General features: G+C 40.6%; 1 pseudogene; it reads left to right on the top strand.

The window, feature by feature from the left end:
- The first annotated feature begins 3218 nt into the window (after nt 1–3218).
- Nucleotides 3219–3402, top strand: LOC111591267 (uncharacterized; annotated as a pseudogene).
- Nucleotides 3403–9003: the final 5601 nt, after the last annotated feature.

Raw genomic sequence — 9003 nt, 5'->3', positions numbered from 1 at the left:
AACTTTTCAAGTAAACCATAAGCTATTGGCTAGAAAAGAAGAAATCAGTTTTACAGTCCTCTTGCTCAATTTTTTCAATCGCATCTTTATCTCCATTGCAACAACATGTTTCTTATTGTGACTGGCGAACAACAGGTAACTAAATACTCTGTGGTATTGAAGACACTGGTATATTACTGTTAGAGTTGGAACTTGTTTACAATTACAAGTTACTACCCTTTGCAACGAATCACTTGCATACAACATCTTGCAGCTGAAGAATCCCCTTAATTACCAGTAAGGGGCACTGCATGACTCTAGGACACTATCGATGTTCGGGAGAAGCAATCACTGCATTTAGTCGAACACCTAACACGCGCCATCATTGAGCAAGCAGATGGTACGACTACATTGGCCACCAGATTGTGAAGCAAAATTCAACATAGCAGACAATAATAAAATCACGTGCTCAAACCTATAATTCATTACTATGTTAATTATGAGGATCAAATATCAAATTCAGGCTACACAACAAGTAAAAAAATATTAGACGTATGCATCGTGTACACACAAAATACTGAGCCATCACTAACCACAATTTATTCAACCATGAAAAACTATGATCGGCTATAGCTAAAAGGCAGTCAAGTAAATTTTGCTAAACTGATTGTGAAGAATATGCCAGTTAGTAGGTTGATGGCAGAGGTAGTTTGTTTTAGTAGCGCTGGCCAAATAATCGAAGTAGTTTGTTTCAGTTGGGATAACATGAAAAAGGATTTAGACAGATCAAAAGTAAAGGAAAACAAAAAATATGTCTATAATCATCCAACACTACATCGGAAGGGATCAGCTACAGATGAAATCACCTTATCTAGACCGGGACTGCTCTTGAGAAACCGAGCTACAAATGATGCCTTATTCTCTACCAATTTATATGACTATATATATTCAATCCCTTTAGTAGGTTTATGATTAAATTGTAAAAGGTTTGGGTGAAGGTGTCAGCTACAAACTTAAACAATCAAGAAACAATGTGATGTTTCAGTTCTCAATTGGTTAAGAAAACTGTAGGCATCCCACCTCTGAGATTGCAGTTTCCATGTTTTGAGTTTTGGCTCTCTCAAACTGATCTTGACCATCCTCTTGACTCTCTGTTTCATCAGTTATCACTCTCCTCGAAGCATCCTCTTCATGAGATTCAACAATGCTCCCTTGCTTTAATGAATATCTTTGAAGTTGCTCCCAATCAGCTAATGACTTTAGAATACTCACCAAGCATAGCAATCCAAAATCTTCATGTGCAACTAACAATAAACAAGATATTATAAAGGAGGCCAGAGTAACCTGAATCATAGTAACCTGGAGAGAAGAGCCTTTTACAGAAACTGTCTCAGACGACAAATGTTTGTGAACCATATATCAGTCTACCTGGGAAGATTTGAGGACTATAGCGATCATTCAATAATGATTGTCTAAGAGCTGGCATCTGGCAAAGCTATCTTCAGTTCTGTACTGGCTAGTTTTTGGAGCCTAGAAAATAAGGAGAAAACAAGGTTGCTCTCAATCCCAATTTATTATATATTATATCGACCAAGCATCTGGTGCTCTGGAGTTTACACCAATTTTTTCGAACCCCTTTACACTGGACCTTTAATAAGTGCAAACTGAAATCATTTGGGAGATGGGGATCTCACTAACCGTGACGTTGTGCCCTTCCTCCCGTGCTTCAGGACCAAGACCCTGCTCCTCCTCCACTGCCTTGACACCAATCCCCTGCAGGGCAGACCAAATTAGAGCACCAAATCAATTACAGGTTTACGCCAAACTAACCATCACGCTTCTCGATTTTCTGGTCAAAATTGCCAAGAAATATAAGCAAGAACCCAATTGATGTTCTTAGCTGTGCACAAGGGAAATAGGCGCCTTCGATGCACTCACCCTTGGGACCATAGCACGTGGCAACGCTCGGCAGAGTAGCAGATAGGCTAGCCCTCCTCATCCGCTTCTGCGCGATAGGGCGGAGCCCGTCCAACGTGAACATGACTTCGTTCACGCTCTCCATCATCTCTCCGTACTCCTTTGCCTCAATCAGCATCACCGTCAGCGCCACCACGGGGGCTTGCGCGAGCTCCCACCCTCCTCTTGTTCTTGCCCTGGCCCGTTTTATTCTAGACCAAGACAAGCGAGGAGACGCATGCGCGAGGGGCGGCGGTAGCGGCGTCGGGCCGGGGAGGAAGACAATAGGGTGGGGGAGAGGCACCAACTGCGACTGCGCGAGGAGGACGACCTCGGGATGGGGTGGCGACACGAGGATGAAGACGAGGCACGGACATGAAGACGATGGAGTGGCGTGCGGATTGAGAGGGTGGTGGCTCCATGGGGGACTGCAATCAGCGGCGAGACGCGAGCGTGGCGGCGAGGTCGTGAGGAAAAGGCAGGGCATGGTGGGACGGAGGCGGCGAGGTTGAGAGGATGAGAGGGAAGTGGGCAGCGGGCAAGAGAGGAGACACTCAGAGCTTGATTGAAGAAAAATTTGGGTTCAGTCTACGTGTCACACGCGGACAGGTGTTCGAGCAAGGACCACGAGTTAAATTGCGAAAAGACATAGGGCCTTTATGCAAAAATGCGACCATGAAACGCGGGGAGAGCTCCAAAGGGCTTCAGGTTTTAATAACTCTTATTGCCAGTGGGCGTTGGCATTTGGCAGCACGTTGACCGCGCCTTGTGTCCTACGAATATGGGAATATGGGTGGTAATAGTCCCTAAAGTTTACAATACCAAATTTATGGATCGGACTCTATTGCTATTCATCTTTAACTAAAAGTAATTAAAAACTTTAACTTATGAAGAAACATTTGGGATCGTGACCCATGATTACCCCTACCTACGAACTGTGGCTTTCGATCACAAGGTAGCCCATCCACTAACACCAATATGTATATTGTCTGTTGTATTGCTTACCTCTTTGTTTTAATTTGCTGTTTACTATACTTACTTCCCTACTCTTATAAAGCAATATATTTTTGGTTTCTATCATTGTCCCTCTTGCCAAAAAACACCTATACTTCTTTCTAATCGAATTGGGCCGTTATCTCTCAGATATGTCATAAGAAAACACCTAAACCCAGCACAACACAAAGGCGCACGCAACGTAGCGATCTCGGATAGTATCAACTCGCTAGCTAAAGTAGCATGTGTGACCGAGCTATCTAAAAACGGACAACTCTCCTTTTTAACTCATATCTTTTTGGTCTTTTGGCTAAGACAAAGTGCAATATATACAATTTAATATCTGGTACGTGGGCCATATGTCCACTTTATTTTTTAAATTTATTTTTTGTAGGAAGTGTCCACTTTAATTTTAAATTTATTTTTAGTGGGGAGAATCCATCACACTAGCTTGACACTAGGCCCTCACGTGTCGTACAATCGCTGCACTATACCATCAAATATAATTTGTGTGTCGTCGCAATGCACATACATTGTACTAGTTGCCCATAAAATAACACAACTCTTGTTATTTGAAGAATAAAATAATTTAAAATTCAATTAAAGTTACATAGAATATATAAAAAACAAATACTACATCTGTTCACAAATATATAACTTCGTTTAGTTTTTCTAAAACTTTGACCACTCATATCATTTAAAAAGTGAGTTATCATTTATTTATTGTGATATGTTTTATCATTTAATGTTGTTTGAGCATGACTTAAAATTTTATATTTTCGAATAAATGTTTTAAATGAGATTAGTGATTAAAGTTTTGAAAAAAAAGTTAATGACGTCATATATTTGTGAATGGAGGTAGTAATATTAAATTAATTATAAAATGTATTTTTATAATATACCTAGTTGCAAACATATTTGCTAATATTATTGCTTAAATTTGATCACAGTTAAGTTTAATTTATCGGTAAAAATTTCTACTTATTTTCATTTTATTATGAAGAAAACATAGTTTAATAAATATGCATGCTCGTATAATGTTACTGAATCTTTTGGTGCGTCGAACATAGTTAGTACGAGTTTCGGCAACCGTCGGTGGTGACTGTACTGTACGTGGCGGATCTTGAATTCTGATGGAGATAGAGAGACATGTGGGCTCCCATACTTGCTACTGCTTCTCCCACGACACTTTAATTATGGAGGTGGAGGTGGAGGTGGAGGTGGAGGTGGAGGAGGACGTGTTTATTGCGCGATAAACACTCACATCCAACTGCAAGCTACTGCTGCAGCAAATGAGCCACGTACGTCTGTTCAAGCTGCCGACTGCCGCCCAAAAAATTAGTTAATTCCATCCGTCAGATTACGGGGGTGTTTGGTTACATTGGCTAATTTTTAGTCCCTGCAATTTAGGGCCCCTTTGGCAGGGCTCTGGCTTCTAAAAAACGGCTTTAGCTCTGACTCACGAGGTGAAGCCACTTCTTTAGATGAGCCAAAGCCATTCTGAAAAATTATTTGGCAAAACGGCTTATAAGTTGTTTTTCAGAAAGACCCCTGTATAGTTTACTTTTTATAGATCTCTCCTATACGTGGCTAGGGATTGAGGGCAGGACCAAAAAAAATAATTTGGACTGGTGGGAGGGTTATTGTGCAAAAATGACGTGAGCTGAAGCCGGGTGAGCCACTTTTTTTGGCTCATGCCCTCTAGTTCATTTTGGAAAACCACTTCACTGGTGAAGCCATTTGAAAAAGAGATGTTTGACACAACTTTTACATGAGCCAGAGCCGAAGCTGAAAAATAAGCCCTACCAAAGGGGCCCTTAGTCTCTGTTAGTCTCTAATTTACCAAACATAAGGACTAAAGAAGGGATTAAACCAATTTAGTCCCTAGTCCCTTATAACATGTTCGTTTGATCTCCAAACCATATGGAGGGGGGGGTTGGAAGGGATTGGGGAGGATTTTAACTTATAAGGATTTAATCCCCCTCAATCCCTATGGATTAGCACAAAACGAACAGAGCCTTAAGGGCTGGCTAAAGGGGACTAAATCTGATTTTTCCTTAGCTGCCTTTATCCCTAACCTTCCGCCGCCGCCAGCTCTCTTTCCTCCCCAACCTTCCGCTGCCTCGCGTTCCAGCATTCTAGCGCTCCAGCGTCCAACGACTTGTGTTTGCTAGCATTCCAGCGCCGCCAGCGTTCCGCATCCAACAATTGTTCTACCATTACTTTCCTCCCCAACCTTCCTCACGTTCCAGTGTTCCAGCTAATGTTGTGACAGTGTATTCCAAGGACATTTGAGTCTTTAGACAATGTATTTAATGACTTTAGAATCTGTTTAGTCCTTAGAACCAAACAGGTAGTTTAGTCTTAGGACTAATTGAATCTAAACATGGTCTAAACTAGTTTCTAATGATAAACTAGTTTGCGGGTCACTGAAAAATATCCAGAATAATCGCAAACTTCACAGATAGTTTGCGCGAGGTGAAGTATAAACCCAAGCAAACCAAAAATCAAAGCGCATATCAATAAACCCGAGAGAGATGAGGTTTTCTCAAAACGAACTCAAATGAGAATAAACTCGGATCACGATCAAGAACTGTACCGTGAGGGCATACACAGTGATCCAAAGAGTCTATCTCCACCCAAATTAATCTCCAACCATACCCATATCGCAAGAACTCAAGGGTTCTTCGTCAATCCACAAGAGAAGGGGAAATGGGAAACCAAGAACACAAAACTTTAGAATTTCAGCAAGGATGCAAAATTGAGATTGAGAAGTGACCAAAACCTGTGGGCCGTACCAGCGACCCTTCCTCAGATTAAACTTGAAGAACACAAATACAGTCGAAGTACAAAATTATTGTGGATCCTTGGCTAAAGCTAGAGCTGTCTAGAGATGGAAAATATGAGAGCTAAAACCCTAAGCCAAAACAAATGGCAGCCAAGTGATACTAGACTAACCAACCATCCCCTCTATTTATAGAGGGTTATTTCTATTTCCTAAACTACCCTTATTTAAATAGAGTCTATCCACTCCGCGAGGAGCAAAATAGACTAAATCCAAGGTTTTCGATACGACAGCCACGCGCTCCACACGAAGTTGCTTCATCTTGACGCACCCTTCGCTGTGACACCACATGCCGCTACTGGTTCTCTCCCAAACTGCCACCGCCGCCGAGTTTTGAGACCTAAACTCAGCAAAACCTGCCATCCATAGCGCAGGGTGGTTTTGAGGCTCAACCACCAAACCGCTATGAGTATCGCACTGCGTGCACGATAAAATGATAATAAAATATTCGTAAAACTTACTTGAAACATCACCTGCTCCTACGCTATGTAGTTGGTGAAATACTTGTCACAATATCGATCATAGACATGACTATACTTATCATACACTTGATGTTGTTGTATTTTTAGAGAAATAAGTGACATGCTTCCAATATATTTAAAAAGATTAAATATTCTAATTCCGAATAAAACAAGCATATAACTAATATAAATGCCATATGTAATTGTAACAGCAATTAATATTAACAAATCTAGTACATGAAAACATGAAACATAGCTACTCAGGTCCATTTGAACATTAAACATGGCTTGTAGATGAAGAAGGCATATTATACACATAAACATGATTGTTTATACTTTGGTTTGCTCTCAAAATAGCGGGTTGCTGCACTAAACAACCCTCCAACGCTAAATGGTGATCAAAGATTCTTGACTAATATGACAGTCCTATCTCACCAACTCATGGTTTTAGATAAAATATAATGAGCCTAGAAGACAGGTATGAATAACAAGAGCAAAGTATTGTGCACTGTAAAAAGGAACCAAAATGAACTCAAGTAATCAGCCTCCACAATTGTAATATATCACTAGGCGCACCTCCACAATTGTAATATATCACTAGGCGCAAATATAATCAATGCTAAAAATAGCAACACACTAAAACCCAGACTGTCACGTCGTCACTACACCGCTATCATCATCAAGCAATTAAATCCGCCCACAATTGTGCAATCACACCCAAGTATATAATACTAGCAGATTGCACAAAATATACTGTAAATAAAGAGAGGCAACGGGTAACTCACAACACGTAGATATTCTACGTGGGAAGACAAGCTCAGCGAACATGTACAAGGTTCTGTCCCAGAAAACCAATTTCGTCGCCCATGTCCGAGCCTGCACAGCGAGATGTTGACAGAGATACTAGAGCCGCTGCCGAAACCAAGGAAAACATCCACGGCACCAGCCCGAGAAGACGAACACCACACAGCAGGAAGCCTAAGCACCAGGCCACGATCGACAACAAGATAGAAGTGCACATCACCACACAGGCGTTCGAGCACATCAGTTGAGCGCAAGTAACCGTCGCTGCACGTGTGCAGCGCCAGCCACCAAATAATTGGGCATATCTTTTGCAAATCCTTTAGTCCTAGTAGCTTAGTAACTGAGCAGATACTAACGTGTATGAGCAGGCACCTTAGGCCCATTGCAAATTTTAGGGCCTGTTTGGTTCGTGGCTAATTATACCACACTTTGGCTAAGGTTAGTCGTTTGAATTGAATAACTAACCTTAGACAGAAAAGTTAGGCAAAGTGTGACAATTTAGGTAGCAAACCAAACAACCCATCAGTACTCCCGCTTCACACATTATGTGGGCAAGATCAGATAAGCAATATACACTTTTCTTTGGATGTCTTCAATTCGATATATTTAAGGAACTCCTAAATTATATTTATGGATGCAGAACTTTTATTGCAAACATTTGTGACTTTTATGTACCTAACATTTTTCTATTTCTGGTGGGACTGTTGATGCATCTCTTCACTGTGAGATCCAAACTGAGAGTGTGTTTGATTTCTAGGACTAATTTTTAGTCCATTCATTTTATTCCATTTTAGTCCTTAAATTGCCAAATATAGAAACTTGTATTGGCAATTTAGGAACTAAAATAAAATAAAATGGAGTGACTGAATTAGTCCTAAAAACCAAACACCCCTTGAATTGGTTGAGGTAGTAGGCATTTAGTAGGTGCTAAGTTCTTTGAGCTTGGTCGAACGCTGATGATGCTTCACACTGTATACATAATTTGTTTTTCTTTCCTTCATGCTATGTAACTAACTTTGTACATGTCACCATAGTGAAATCTTTTAATTCCGCAGTCTAGGGCTTATGTAAATTCTAGGCCTGCTGTTTATATTAACTCCACGAGACCAGACCCAATCATGGTTGAGGTGATTATTGCTACACATTTTTCATGTTACTTTTGATGGCCTAGAGCGCTACAATAATCTAATCAACAAATTTCCTTTGTGCAACCATCTTTTCAAAGCACCCCTCCTTTTGGTGTCTCTAATATAGTAGCTCTAGGTGAAATTTCTGGTGCTTTTGGTATTAATGGTCCTTCTCGACATGTGAATGTGCCAAGTAACAGTAAGGTCACATTTGAATGCTTATTAACTATTGGTTCCCTCTTGTTAGGGTCATGAACCGGAAAAGCGACCACGAGATACTGCCATTTCAACCCTGTTGGTACTTAAGCTATTCGGTTCAATGGTTCAAGGAACACATGCCAATAGTGATCTTGAAATTTGAAATAGAGGCTTACTATGGTTTATTTAACCTGAAGAATTGGGGATGTATTGTTTGATTGCTTATGCATTATACAATTTGTTGTAACACACAAATTTTGCCTTGGTTTTAATAGGTCCGATAAATGCATAGAAGCTTATCCAACCCAAAGGACAAAATACCAAGGTATTAATGTCATGGTCTCTCGTCCCTCGACGAGAAATTCACGAAGCAAGAAATAAAAAAAATCAATTGGTCTCATGCCAGGGGACAAAGCTCCAGGGCCAGATGCCTTCACTGGCACCTTCATCAAAACTTGCTGGGACATCATAAAAACAAATGTTGTGGCAGTTGCCAATGCTTTCCATGTCCTGCGGTGCACTAATTTGCAAATCGTCAACTTCGCAAAAATAGTCTTCATACCAAAGAAAGAAGGAGCACATACTGTGGCAAATTTTAGGCCAATATGTTAAATCCACTCTTTTATTAATATCATCATGA

Source organism: Zea mays, chromosome 3 (assembly GCF_902167145.1).
Source record: "Zea mays cultivar B73 chromosome 3, Zm-B73-REFERENCE-NAM-5.0, whole genome shotgun sequence".
Classification (NCBI taxonomy): domain Eukaryota; kingdom Viridiplantae; phylum Streptophyta; class Magnoliopsida; order Poales; family Poaceae; genus Zea; species Zea mays.
Note: the sequence above shows the minus strand (reverse complement) of the source record. Positions and strands in the feature narration are given on the sequence as shown.